The sequence below is a fragment of the Cyprinus carpio genome, chromosome B25 (assembly GCF_018340385.1).
Source record: "Cyprinus carpio isolate SPL01 chromosome B25, ASM1834038v1, whole genome shotgun sequence".
Lineage (NCBI taxonomy): Eukaryota > Metazoa > Chordata > Actinopteri > Cypriniformes > Cyprinidae > Cyprinus > Cyprinus carpio.
In genome coordinates this window covers 24,171,893-24,187,493 of record NC_056621.1, presented here as the reverse complement: position 1 = coordinate 24,187,493, position 15,601 = coordinate 24,171,893, and the positions used below count along the sequence as shown (strand labels likewise).

Here is a 15,601-nt window from a genome sequence, read left to right as displayed (position 1 = left end):
CCTTACACACCCAAATTAATACAGTGATCCCTCTCTTTGGTTGGATTCAGACAGTTGAAACTGGACCAGCACAAGACCGTACCAGCATCATCCTCTTCCCGTGCATACCTGGACTACAGATTCCAACAGCTCGGTCCAAAGCTTATCAGAACCAGATATACTTTCTCCAGCCACTGTGATGAGAGCCAGAACACGTTGCAGGAGGTTTGAGATTCACCTGGGGTCGGGCAATGGAGCATCTGGGAGGACGATGTGACCCGAAACCATCGGCTGGCAGCATCCTCAACACCAGGCCATCTTTCTGTGATTGGGCCCACTGAAACCCAAGACACTCATACCAGGTGATGAATCTGATGCTACAGTCAGACAACAGCCTGTGCTTTGTTTTGTTGCTAATGGGGTGTGTCCTACATGACCGGTGTGTCCAAACTTAACCATGTCCTCAAGGAAACGGACAATGTGAGTTTTAAAGGGTTAAACCTATCCTTAAACCTCAGCATTTAGGCCCTTGAACACAATATGGATTCTAGGATGCTCAACCCATCCATGCTTATATCGCCAATGTGTTGAACAAATACCTGTGAATGCGTCAAATGGCGTGCTGTCACTAATATTTTAGTCTGCAGTCAGGTGATTGTTGTTGATCTCTTGACTGTTTGTCTTTGTTGATTTCTCAGACTGTCAGTGTACGAGCGTTTTACCAAACTCAACGAGGATCTCCACTGCACTCTATACTGCGAATACATACCTGTCCGAGCCCATCAAGACAGACACGCAGGCTATTACATGTGGCTTTGACCCTATTAAAGGCTGATTTGTGGTGCTTGGTTTAATTGGTTCAGATTTTTGTGTTCAGAAAAAAAAAGCCAATTGAGTGTGGTTATCGCAGGGTTCAGCGCTGGACTCTTCCTCTCGCCAACCATGGTGGGTTTAATTGTCTCTGCTGATCTGCAGACCGAAAGTCCACAAAAGTGGAGATCCTGCTTTACACTTTGGGCACTTTATTAAAAGCCATCAAAAGTCAATATTTAGGAAGCATTAAAGCTAAAAACTTAAATACCATGTCCTGTCCTAAACAATCATTGACCCCTTACCCCAAACGCAAAACTGGAGGGGTTACTGATGATGAATTTCCTACATAATGGTATTACGGGTAGTGAGTGATAACAGTTTGTAGGGGGCTTGAACCAGAGAATTTACAATACCAGTGTTCAGAGTATCTATAGAAATTTTTGCATTTTGCAACACTTCTAGTTTGTGGTGGTGACAGTTCTATGACAAGTAATGACAGGTTAGCCAGGAAAAATGAATAGTGAACTGATTCATGTTGACAGATATGTTGATACAGTTTGTGGTGTGTTTTGGCATGATGTGTCAGTGACAATAATGATGAGTTTTATGATGAATCAGGGGCATTTTGAGTTAGAGCTGATGGGGTTAAATAGTGGTTTAGAGCAGGGGTCTCATCAGTTTGTCTTGATCAAACACTCCCCTGCCAGTAACCTTCTAGTAACCCTGAAGACCTTGAGGAGCTTGTTCCAGGTGTGTTTTGATTAGAGCTGGTGGCCAAACTCTGCAGGCACAGTGGACCTCGTGAGGGCCAGAGTCTGAGAGCCACTGGTTTAGAGTTAGCGATGACTTTGATTGGCGTGATGAGCTAGAATTGACTTTAGCTGAGGAGCAGAACAATATCTAATTTAGATACTGAGATGGCGAGTTAGTGAAGGCCGGTTTTTGGTCGTCTTTTTCCAGGAGTGCACAAGAGCCTGTGGTCCAGAATGGTTTGAGGAGAGAAAGACAACCTCGGGAAGTCACGTCCTTGTTAGAGGTGTAAGAGTGACTGCATTTATATCTAGCATTTAACTTAAACAAATTACATATTAGTAAATGGCATTTAACAACAGCATAAATTCTTATTACAGTGTTATTTCTCCTGTGTTTTAGGAACCGATCGTGTCTCAAGGGTACTGTACTACATCCCAGAGCGGGATATTTTTGTGATATTTTCAGTATACCGTATGTTCTTTGAATGAACTCTTGATTTCTTTCTGTGTATGATATTGTAAGATAGTGTTTTATGTCTTTTCCAACTTACAGTCCCCTCAAGCATCACACATTTTGATCACATTTAGCTAAAACTTCGAGCAGACGACTCCAACTACCTCCTTTCTTGAGGAATATGAGGTAAAAGACAGTATCTTCCATTTCTAATAATATGATATTTGGAATGTTTCAGACATGAACACATAATTCTTTGTTCTGCTTTCAGGACCTGAAGGATGTTGGTCATAACCAACCTCAAGACGCAGCGTTATTGCCTGAAAACAGGCAAAAATCGCTACAACAATACTAACTGCCTTGTACGTCTAGGCAAATCAGAGTGTTTTTGTTAAAATGTCTAAAATTATTGTAATACAACTTTTCTAAATGTATTTTGACGTTGTTCCTTGAACAGATGATTCTACACGGGTGAAGCGGTCCTATGTTGATGATGACCTCCCTGCTCAGATTATATTAATGCCAGCTATATTCCTGTAAGATCTTTGGCCATGGAAGTACATTAATAAAAAATGTCAAAATTATGGCTTTGCATACAAAAACGGCATGTTTGAATACGGGACCAAAAAAAAAATATTATGTGCATGGCATTTTTGAGGCTATAGTTTGCCAGGTAGGGTTTGTGTGTTTTAGTAGTATACATATTTCAATTAAAAAGCATTTGGCACATGGATTTTTATCAAAAATGCTGTGGTAAATAGTGGATAGATATAGTTTCTCACTCAGTATAAATAGCAACAAAACTATAGTGTAAAGTAAAATGCTATTGGTACTAAACGTAAAATATCTGAGCAGTGGTGAGCAGAAAAATATACGTAAGTGCTTGTTCTATCCCTAAGGCTAGCCAGAGACACTTAGCTAAACTATCACATGGTTTTCTTTTTCTAGGGGAATAAATTCAGACGGGTAGTATATTAGCGACTCAGGGTCCTTTGCCCGGCACTAAAGATGATTTCTGGAAGATGGTCTGGGAGCAGAATGTGCACAACCTAGTTATGGTGACACAATGTGTTGAGAAAGGAAGGGGTACGTCCATATGATGACACATGATTCTTCTGCTCATACAGGCTCTTTGGCTTCAACTCAATGAATTTGTGTTGTGACACTCTTATTTAGGTGAATTGTTGACCATTAACTGGCCCATTTGATCAGGAGCCGCTGTACTATGGGGTATCTGGTCGGGCCAGATGCAGTCTGAGTCCGTGCTGCCCGAGTGGACCCAATCCGAGAATTCAAGATCTGTATGTGGGTATAATGTTCTCTGTTCCTCACCGATGAATTCATATAGGCAAACACTAATGAGCTGTGTGGCATGTCTGTACAGGAGGAACAGCTGAGCTATTCCCGAATCGTGCGTCAGTTTCATTACACTGGTGTGCCCGGATCCGGCGTTCCAGAGATCACACACACAATCGCTCATTCAGTTTGGGTGCTGGACTGTGAGAGACTATATCAACCGGACACCCTTCTCTGGAGCCAACTGTAGTGCAATCGCAGGTGGACAGAACAGTCATTATTACAAGATCACCTTGATCATAATCTTGTGTAGTCCCCTCTGAAAATCCCTCCAAGACTGAAGTTGTCTAACTTAGGCACTGTCCCAAATGGAAACAGCTCTCCAAAGCTTGCAAATATCTGTCTGTCTAAGAGTAGTATTGACAAACATAATTCAAAGTTAGCAAAGTAGGACATTCTGGTCAAAATCTGGTATACTTGCGGCAAAGCAACTTTAGCAAATCTAGTACATAGATCTTTTCCTGACGAAAGAGTGTTTATCTCTGTGCACTATTTTATCTCTGACAGTGCTGGAGTGGGGGGCGCACCGGAACCTTTATCGCTCTTGACAGAGTCCTTCAGCAGCTGGACACTAGAGACACGGTGGACATCTACGAGTGCTGTGTTCGATCTGAGGCTTCATCGCACACACATGGTGCAGACGGAGGTGAGCGCTTTATCTGTAAAAACACACCACTGCCTTTTAAAACCAGAGAGAATACACACACACAACACAAGTATATTAAATCAGATTGTATTGGTCATGTGTGTTTTGCACTAGTGCCAGTACTCGTACCATCTATCAGTGCGTGCGAGACGTTCTCCGTGCGAGAAAACTGCGTAGTGAACAGGAGAACCTCTTGTATCCCATCTATGAAAACAGCATCTGGATTACCACAGAGGTTTAGTGTGCAGCTAATGTCTGTGTGATGAGTGTGTCTGTCTCATGTATATATTGTATATCTAATTGATATTTGTATTTCTTCATATAGATGTGGTCTACTCCAAACGCTGATGTGCAGGTGGATAAACCAAACGACCAAACACTTTGATGTCAAACACATGTAAAAATTTATTTGAAAATGAATTTAAGGTAATATGCTATGTGTATGTCTAGATGTAACAGAATTATATCATGTACATATATTATTCAATATTAATTCAGAGTTTATGTTAATTCTTGCATAATGGAATGTGCATCACTAATTAAACACATCTTATTTAATGCTTAATCCACACCCTTCAATCATTTCCACTTTGCCAATTCACTTCACCATTAATCCTAAAGAACAATACACAAGTCACCTTTATTTCTATAGAGCTTTATACAATAAAGATTGTGTCAAAGTAGATTCACAGAGATAAACATGGGACAGCAGAATCAGTTATGAAAACACTATAGAGATTCTGCTTATAAAGCAGCTTGAAAAGACAATAAGAAAGGCGATAAAAAAGTTAATCAATCAGCTATAAACATTTCTACAAAAACCAGCAATGTTGTTTTTCAGCTCCAGTTAGTTCCATATTAATTCAATTCAGTTCAATTCCGATGCCGATGTTGCAAGATGCAAGCGAAAGCAATTCTACGGAAGATGATAGGGCCTTCACCCATCTTAATTCTGTTTAAGTTTGTAATTATCCGATGGAGTCAAGTCTTCCAGACACCAATTAAGCAAGCCGGTGTTGATTCAGTAAGATCAATAACAGTGTGAAGTCCATCAATCTGAAAAGAGTTCAGTTTAGTTATAGACATTTCTACAAAAAGCGATGTCATTTTTCTGCTATTGACTCAGTGGATCTCAGTAGTGTGATTCAGCTGTAAAGCAGCTCTACAGACATCCAGCTTCATTTAGTTCAAGTTTTGTTCTTATCCGTCCATTCCCGTCTGGTGTCAGTCAATTCATAAATTACTAAGTGTCTTTTAGATCCCCAACAAAGCAAGATAGTGGCAAAGAAAGCCAAACTCCATCAGGTTACAGAAATGGAGACAAAAACCTTGAGGGGCTCCTGAGGGCTCGTTGAAATCTTTGTGGACCATGAAGGGCTGTGTTGTGATTGTTCCTGGGTGCAGGGCCACTATCTGGACTGGATGTTGTCTAGATCCAGATGACTTCAGTAACCTTGGATAAGGGTGAGGCAGGCAGACTAATATAAGTGCAGATGCCATTTTTCTTTTATGATGCACATCGGATGTTGTGGGAAGATTTTTCCCAGTTCCGGTTGCCCTAATTAATGTAGCCTAACAATCCATTGCCCCAATACATGTAATTATTATTTAATAGGACATATCTCTAGTCCTACATTCAGGACCAAATAGTGCTTTGGACCACCACAATGGCTATGCAAGCAGAGCTGGGGGACCACCAGTTGATCAGACTTTACTGAAACAAAACAGCACAGAAAGTTTAGAAACAGCCCCTGTGGCTGTATCAGGACAGGCAGAGAGTTCAGGGACGACCTCCGTGGCCGTGACGGGGACAGGCAAGGAGCTCAAAGGGCTGGTACCAACACAGAACTGAATTCTGGGATTGAGCGTGCTCTAGAGCAGACTCATGGACTGGAGCGTGTGCCGCCGCCTCGGGAGGAAAAGGGAGAAGTGTGTATGGCCCATTACTGGAAGGGCATGGGAAGAGAAAATGCAGGCCGATATTGTGAGTGGAGACCCAAGCTTGAGCAGCATAGCCCCCCAAAAAAAACCCTGTTTAAGGGAAACCTTGGTCACAGTGGCCTCCTCCTCCACCTTTTCACAACAGTGGTATGCCAAGTCCAAAAACTCACATGTATTTGTCCTCGAGGGGGGAACGCTGGCCCTGGCGAAGAAGGATTAGATGCATTCCTGTTAGTTCCATGTCTTATTTTTTCTGTTTGATCAGATATTTGATTTAATGGATTATATGAAATATTGTTTGTGTTATTGTGTTGTTTATTTGACTTTGTCATCTGTGCAGTATTGCTCTCCTCTTCTTGTTTGTTACAGTGTGCTTTGTGGTTTTATACAGGGCTGGAATTGCAGTGACGTTTGGCCTCCTCTGTGGTGTAGCTGACACTGGCTGGGTGGTGCTTATCAGAAGGTGGCACTGCAGTGGTAAAGGTTCTTTTTTGTGTTCGAGGTGCTTTCTTTGGGTTGTCCTTTTGTTTTCTTTTTCTGACCTTTCTTCAAAGGCTTTGAAGGATATACCTGTGTAGGAGTATTTACTTGAAGTGTTGCTTGTGATACTGTGACAATGTAGTCACATGGGGGCATCAGCATTTACAGGTAAAAATACCATTTAAAAGATTCTTCTCAGCCATCATAGTCTCAACTTTTTAAAAGCAAGACAGGATGGAAGGATACAGATCCAAGATCTACTAAGACTGATGTCACGGACCAATAGATTCATTAGACCTTGGATTTAAAAGGCCGTTTTGGAAACACAGGTAATGGATTAAAGAAGAAAAATTCTACAGACAAAAATACTTTGAAATGTTCTGGGCAGAGTGAAGTGGAGAGACGTCTGTCCAAAAAGGTCATTGTACTCTGTTTATTTCTGCAGAATAAAATATCCTGATAAAAATATACAGCCTAAATACTGCTCCCCCCCATGACTGCGCTTCAAACCGAAGGGGTTCAACCGATCGGTCTAGTGCGCATATGGTTGAGAAAGAGTGACCTGTCTCATTTGGTTAGTGCAGCACTTACCCCTATCAGGGCTCATCTAGTTGTCTGGGTCTCTCGCTGTCTTTCAGGGCTGTAGAGGTCCTCTCTAGGCACTGATCCACTATCTGATCTGGATACTACTGGATCCAGGTGACTGCAGTGACCATCTGATCTGGATACAGACTGGATCTGGGGGCTACAGTGACCTCAGATTAACCTCTGTTTTTTTTTTTTCTTCAGAATTTAAATTCAAGTTCAAGTTGAGCTTTATTGTCAATCCACTACATGTGTGGACATACAGTGATACAGTGTTGTGCCTCACAGGACCACAGTGCTACATAAATACAGACATACAACAATGAAGTAAACAGTTATATAATCTATACACTAACCTGCTGACAGATTTTGACTATAAATATACTATTCATATAAACGTTACCTATACATAAGCTAAACGAAAAATACCAGGACTATACGAATGCTTACCCCCCCACATAATACTACACCTATTACACAATTAACTACTAGACAGATTTTGACTTTACATAAACTTTATATAAATGTCTACCTATACATAAATAATAATAAAAAAAATACAACACTATACAAGGCTTCACATAAACACTACCTATACACAACTAACCTAACTGACAGATTTTGAATATGAATATACAGGTCCTTCTCAAAAATTAGCATATTGTGATAAAAGTTCATTAGTTTCCATAATGTAATGATAACAATTAACTTCATATATTTTACATTCATTGCACACCAACTGGAAATACTTCAGGTCTTTTATTGTTTTGAATACTGATGATTTTGGCATACCGCTCATGAAAACCCAAAATTCCTATCTCAAACAATTTGCATATCATGAAAAGGTTCTCGAAACGAGCTATTAACCCTAATCATCTGAATAAACTAATTAAATTCTAAAACACCTGCAAAAAGATTCCTGAGGCTTTTAAAAACTCTCAGCCTGGTTCATTACTCAAAACCGCAATCATGGGTAAGACTGCCGACCTGACTGCTGTCCGAAAGGCCATCATTGACACCCTCAAAGCGAGAGGGTAAGACACAGAAAGAAATTCTGAACGAATAGGCTGTTCCCAGAGTGCTGTATCAAGGCACCTCAGTGGGAAGTCTGTGGGAAGGAAAAAGTGTGGCAAACAACGCTGCACACAACGAGAAGAGGTGACCGGACCCTGAGGAAGATTGTGGAGAAGGACCGATTCCAGACCTTGGGGGACCTGCGGAAGCAGTGGACTGAGTCTGGAGTAGAAACATCCAGAGCCACCGTGCACAGGCGTGTGCTTTTGAACCAGAAACAGCGGCAGAAGCGCCTGGCCTGGGCTACAGAGAAGCAGCACTGGACTGTTGCTCAGTGGTCCAAAGTACTTTTTTTTGGATGAAAGCAAATTTTTGCATGTCATTCGGAAATCAAGGTGCCCAGAGTCTTGGAGGAAGACTGGGGAGAGGAAATGCCAAAATGCCTGAAGTCCAGTGTGTCAAGTACCCACAGTCCGTGATGGTCTGGGGTGCCATGTCAGCTGCTGGTGTTGGGCCCACTGGGTTTATCAAGGGGCAGGGTCAATGCAGCTAGCTATCAGGAGATTTTGGAGCATCTTCATGCTTCCATCTTCTTGAAAAGCTTTATGGAGATGAAGATTTCGTTTTTCAGCACGACCTGGCACCTGCTCACAGTGCCAAAACCACTGGTAAATGGTTTACTGACCATGGTATTCCTGTGCTCAATTGGCCTGCCAACTCTCCTGACCTGAACCCCATAGAGAATCTGTGGGATATTGTGAAGAGAAAGTTGGGAGACGCAAGACCCAACAGTCTGGATGAGCTTAAGGCCGCTATCGAAGCATCCTGGGCCTCCATAACACCTCAGCAGTGCCACAGGCTGATTTGCCTCCATGCCACGCCGCATTGAAGCAGTAATTTTCTGCAAAAGGATTCCCGACCAAGTATTGAGTGCATAACTGAACATAATTATTTGAAGGTTGACTTTTTTTGTATTAAAAACACTTTTCTTTTATTGGTCGGATGAAAATATGCTAATTTTTTGAGATTTGGGTTTTTTTCATGAGCTGTATGCCAAAATCATCAGTATTAAAAACAATAAAAGACCTGAAATATTTCAGGTGGTGTGCAATGAATCTAAAATATATGAAAGTTTAATTTTTATCATTACATTATGGAAAATAATGAAACTTTTATCAAAATATGCTAATTTTTTGAGAAGAGAAGGACCTGTACTATATATAAATGTTAACCTATAAATAGACTAAAAAAATATATATATAGACTATATGAATGGTTCACATAATACTGTACATGTGCAATGAGAAACATTGTAAGTCAAGCAGCTGGCTGGGAAACAGTGCAAGATGATTTGTAGTGCATGAGAATGTAAACATACACATATTCTTTTGAGTCTTTTGTGGGATTATGTACATACAGCAGTGTGTGTGAAAAGGGTCTAGTGAGCATAGAGAAGAACTGCACAAAATAGATTTGAATTGCACCAAAAAAATAATTAGAAAGAAAAAATTAAATTTTTCAGACAGTTTTTTCTGTGATTTGGTAAGTTTGGGGGTTCGGAGGGGGGTAAAAATGGATAGCAGTGGGAAATTGCTAGTCATCCAGTTTTTTATATTGACTATGTCAGCATTCCATTAGTTTTTCAAATTGGTATGTTTCACCACGGCCACAAAGAAATATAGAGCTGAGTATCATCAGCATAACAGTGAAAGCCAACACCATGCTTCCTGATTGATATCTAACAAGCATAATTGTAGAAATTTTGCAGAGATTTCTAGGCTGATTTGGCGGTTACTACTGGAATGGTGGGTCCATTAAAACTCATTCAGTCATCAAGTACTTTCCCAGTTTATTTTGGTGACATGCAGGACTAGACATTTTTTCAGATGGCAGTTAATGGTAATTGTTGGTTCTAAAAAAACCCATAAGCAAGACCATTAATGAACTACAAACACAATTGTAATCTTAAATCATACACTCTGAAAATCAGCTTGTAGCAAATCAAATGAGTATAACATCAAAGAATTTATTCAATATATCATATCAAACACAATCCTGTAAACTAACAATCAAAAAGAGGAAACTTACATGCTGTCAACAACGCAACAATTCCACAACAAGTTCATGTCTAAGGCCCCCATTTACACTGCATGGTTCAAGTGACCCAATTCCGATTGTCAGCATGGAGGATGATCGCCGTCGCGGTTTTTTATGACAGATGGAGTGGATGTAATCGAAATACCACTGTTTTTTGTCATCATGTGCCATCACAATTCCTTTGTTCTGCTGAACACAAAGGAGAGGAAATTTTAGAAGAAGTTTTGCAAAACAATGCAGGTTTCTGCCACCATTCATGTCCATAGTATTTTTCCATACTATACCAGTCAAAGCTGTTTTGTAGCAAACATTTTTGCAGAATTTCTTCCCATTGTTTTTAAGCCAGACCCGGACACTTCTCAGATGAAAAACCACACAAAGATTAGGCACATAATGGCTCAAACAGGTCCATTTAGATATGTATGTGTGCAATGTATATTTTTTTAATGGATTTTGATTATTAATTCACACCCCACACCCAAACATACCCAATAAAAATAAAGTGAAAAAAATTACAAGGAAGAATTCTAATTAAGAGAACAATTAAATTAAAATATACACGTATGTCCTAATTCTTAACTTCACTAGGCGTGTTTTGTTTTTTGTTTAGATCGTATGTAATAAGATAAATAAATGGTTAATCTAATTCTTAGAATAAAGAGAAAACGTATCAGTTCACATTCTCAGCCAATGAGCACATGAAGCTGTGGGTCGTCAGTCAGTCGTTTACCCATCATGCTTTTGAATAGTCGCAGTCGGTGGCTCGAGCGACAACTGCGCTCGACTGCTCAACCGTCGACACAGCCCGCCCATCGCTGTCGCGAGAGTTTTTTGGCACACGTCAGCATCACATCAGATCAAGGCGGACGTAACTCGGACAATTTTCTAACCGACATGCATCTCGCGGTGATCAGTTCTGCGCAGATTAGATTTTCTCATCTCAAATAAAGCCTATTCTCCAGTAAAATGCGAGTCCTACGTCATTAAAAAAGTGATGTCAACTCAAGTGGACACCACACCAACTGAGATCATGTTAATGACTTATTATAGGCGCGATTTGAGGACGAAGGATACACACAGTGGAGCAAGCAATGTGGAGGGTTTCATGTCTTTAAGTCTTTGGGGCAAAGAGACAGTGGCAGGCAAAAAATGCAGGGTTTTTACAGAAATAAATCCGTGTTTGAAGACATTTCACGAGATATGGGGACGGCCACGGTTTAAAAGCACTTTTTTCTCCGCCGTACAAGACCAATGTTTTGCTGAATTTTTTTTTTTTGTTGACTTTTCAAAATATGTGGAAAGCAAAAACACTGCATAATTTTATTTGCATCGTTCATCCATTGTATTTCGTGCTGTTTTTACTTCCTTTTTCCGGAGTCAGAACAGTCTACGTTTGGTAGTTTCTGCAGTGTACAGTGTAAATGCAAAAAAAAATCAGGATACGGGGTCACTTTTTAAAAGATGATGTAAGCGGGGTCGTAAAAAAAAATGGGATATAGTCAGAAAATCGATTTGGGCACATCCATGGACCTGCAGTGTAAATGCTGTTGTAGCCTAAACTACAGCCTTTTGGTTTCAAACAAGAGAGACTAAAACATTTACATATTGGTTTTTGATATATGTTAACATATTTGCATTTACAGAAAGTTCATGTGATTGAATTATCAGCATCAGTTAATTCAGGCAAAGAAAACAATCAAACAGCTGACCTGGACGAATCAAATATTTCCCTTTGCTGAAAATTATCAGCAACTCTCACTCTGTCCATCCAGAACTTGGCAAAATCTTACTGACAGTCCCTATAGGCCAGTGTCCCGAGGAAAGCTGAGGTTCCACAATCATGACGACAGCAGAAGGAGCAATAGGTGATTACCATCAAGTTCCACTTTTGACGCGATTCTGAATGACTTGGAAGATAATCTCGAACAAAGCTACCCCAGAATCGATCTGCAAGAATTTGGCGTGTTCTCCATTCCTACGGGTAAGTAGTTTCTGAATCTGCATACATCATCTTGTGGAAGAGATTGCATTCCCGCTGCCCCATCAGTAGGATATTTTTGTGTGATTGGACCAGGGTCTGAAAGATTTTTGAAGACACTAGCCGAGAGGTTTTTGAGTGTAACAACTCCTCGATTTCAACGAGCACTGTATACAAAACTTCCTCTGAGACTACTTGTATTCCCAAAAACTGTACTCGTTAATGCCATTTTAAAACAGGCCGTATCTCTCTCTCCAACGTACCTCCACAACTGTGGTGGAGTATGGCGGATATTGATGGAGAATTGAATGCATTGCTGTTGGGCAAATATTCTTTTTTTTGGGAAAGAGAGGAAACTAAGCTGCCGGGAAAAAAATGCCCCCGGAGTTCTCTTTCTCCTCCCTTGAAATTAGTTGCCTTGATCAGATACTATTTCATAGGGCTTACCTTCTACGGGCTGCAATCTCTCGAAGGGGCCGTTAAGAGGGAAGGAAATGTCAGTATCACCAAACCAGAGAGGAGTTCTAAAAGAACCGGACACCGTGTCAGTTCTGGCATTTGAATATAATGCCCCACCTCTTCTCCTGTTCGGCGACCCCTACTTTGAGGTTTAAAGGCCCAAAAACAATATCCATACCCGCTCGACCAATACAAGGTCTCCCTGCGTCTGCTTATACAGCGCGAAAAAGTCTGGAAATGGTAGATCGGCCAATTCTAGGACACTGAAGCCACACCTTTCCACTTTCCTACATTCAAGACCATGATTCTGGCTCTCTTTATTAACTGTCGCCCTCTCAAGAACCCAGTATTTTCCGATACGACGAGCTGCGCAAACAACTCTGTGTGGTCCTGGATGGCAGTAGAGTGGAGTCATATATCAGCAACCAAAATAAAGTTGGTAACCATGATTCATCAGGATCTAAAACCATTGGATATTAATAGCTTCAAGATCCAAACCTCGCTCTGACGAACGCCCGTCCACCCACTCTTATCAGCCTCTGTAACAGGATCATCTCTGTGACACAAACCAACCCCCCCCCCTTCCTAACATGGCTCCAAATTGTGTGAGGGGAACTCCATGAACATCTTTAAGCGTTTATATTCCTCGGGAAATCTCCATTGGGCTTGTCTTGACGCAAAAATACATAATTCTGCTTGTGTTTGAGAAGGTTTAGTCTCAGCTTGTAAGAAGTCCAAAGAGAGGTTCTCAACAGCTGCTGCAATCAACTCTGACCAGGTATTAACTGGAGATGCATCATAACATATCTTTAGAGACTTTACTGATGTTTTGATTAAGTCCACAAAACAAAGGTTTTCTTAGCTCTGTCCCAACCTCCTCTGTTCTTAAGGCTGGAGATTTTGGCCATTGCTGATAGGGCAAATATAGAAAGGAATGTCTTTGAAACCAAGAACTAGTTCGCGAGGAGAATTGATCAAGCCTCTTGCCTCAAGTGATGTCATCTGCTGGATTACTTAAAGGGTCCAACATATCTCCACTGATCTGGTCTAGTATACTCAAGAATCTCCGTGTCATCGGTTTGCCACAAAGATCTTGTACCGACATGATTCAGACTGGATCCAGGTCCAACACAGTTGTGGAATCAGACCAAAGTGTCACCCTTTCAGCATCACAAGGTGAGTTCCTTTTTTGCAACAGGTTCGTCATCTGAGCCCCGGTCCAGAGCAGCACACAGTTCCAAACTAGGAATGGAAATGGTCTTCTTCGGTGCTAGTCTGGAAGGCGAGCCATAACCAGAGATATAGAAATCTCACCATTTCCCATTTACCAGGCAGCAAAATAGGCAACTGAACCATAGGCCTTTTCAGATTCGTCACAGAATACATGAAGCTCTTTGATGACTGGATCTTCCCAGTTTGTTCTTGGACCATACCATCCATCGAGGGTACTTGGAGCTTAACCAATCTGCAACTCTCATTCCCATGCCTTCCAAGCTGCCTTGATCCCCTCTGGGATATCTGGATTATCCCTTCCTCTATGTTAGGTTTTTCGATCAATAATTTGTTTGGAGAATATTTTTAGCGACGTGTGCCCGTGAATGGAATAATAAAACCCAGAGGGTCATACTGACGACAGTACCCGAATACAGACTCGCAAAGTTAGGACAGTATACTCCCTAGATGGTGCTTGTAGCTCAAGTATTCCTGCAGCTATATGCCAACGTAGTCACCACTTCAATTCCAGTTTCAATTCAATTTATTTCTATAGCCGCTTTTTACGATAAATCATTGCAAAGCAACGTTACAGAAAATATTTCTACAATATTTAGTAGTAGCTGATCAGTGGTCGACTGTCAGTTTATGTGCATTGGCAGAAAATTGTTCAGAAAATCAATAAAGACGTAAACAAACAACGATTAACACTCTTAACATCAATTTGCATCAAACTTATAGCAGTTGTGGAGTTCCTGTATGTTGTCCTCGGGTTAGCGTCATCTGGGTCCTCTGAGAGGTTGGCATCATCTCGTTCTCAGGTGTTCTGATCCAGACTGGATCTTGTGTAAATTACTATTACAAAACAGAGAACAAATAGAGACATATTAGCATACTGCTTTCCAGCCACGTAAAATTACTAGTTTTACCACAATCAAAGAATACTAAGCGCATTTGTGATCAGATCAACTGCAGTCCAATTAGGAGATCTTCTTTGAAGCGGGGCCAAATAGGTGTGTTTTTAATCTAATTTAACAGAGGAAGTGTAGTTTGAACCCCTAACATTATCAGGAAGGCTATTCCAAGTTGGGGAGCCCAATGCGAAAAGCTCCTACCTCCCTTAGTGGAACTTTGCTATCCAGGTACTATCAAAGTCCAGGTTTGTGACCTTAGGGGAGCGTGATGGTTGTAGCGGGGTAGCAGACTAGTTAGGTTACGCAGGATCTAAGCCATTCAGGCCTTATAATTACGTAATAATAATTTTTGTAAACTGATCAAGAACTTAATAGGTAGCCAGTGCAGAGACTGTAAATTGGGGTAAGTGATCAATTTTCTGACCTGGTAAGGACTCTTAGCCGTGCATTTTGGACTACCTGTAGCTTGTTTTCTTGGAGGATCAGACAACCACCTTAGCAGTGGGGGGCATTGCATAGTCCATCTAGAGTCAATGAACGCATGAACTACTTTTTCTGCATCAGAAACAGGTAACATGTTTCGTAGCTTGGCAATGTTTACTAAGATGGAAAGAATGCTGTAGTTTGTACCTTGGCAAATATGATTTTCAAAAGACAGTTACTGTCTAATAGAAGCACCCCTATTTTTGACAGTAGAGGAAGAAACAGTACATCTGTCTAATTGCAAATTGTAATCTAACGAGATTTCTGTGTAATGTTTTCTGGTCCAATAGTAAAATATTCTGCTTATCTGAATTAATATGATAAAAGTAATTGGTCCCATCCAATCCTTTATTTTACACACTCTGTTAGCTTAGATATTTAAGGAAGTTTCACCTTGCCCTGTTAGATATATAGTTAGTATCCTCACATAACAGTGGA

General features: G+C 40.8%; 1 pseudogene; it reads left to right on the top strand.

Annotated features, from left to right (window-relative positions):
* Positions 1–436: 436 nt before the first annotated feature.
* Positions 437–4,385, top strand: LOC122142471 (annotated as a pseudogene).
* Positions 4,386–15,601: the final 11,216 nt, after the last annotated feature.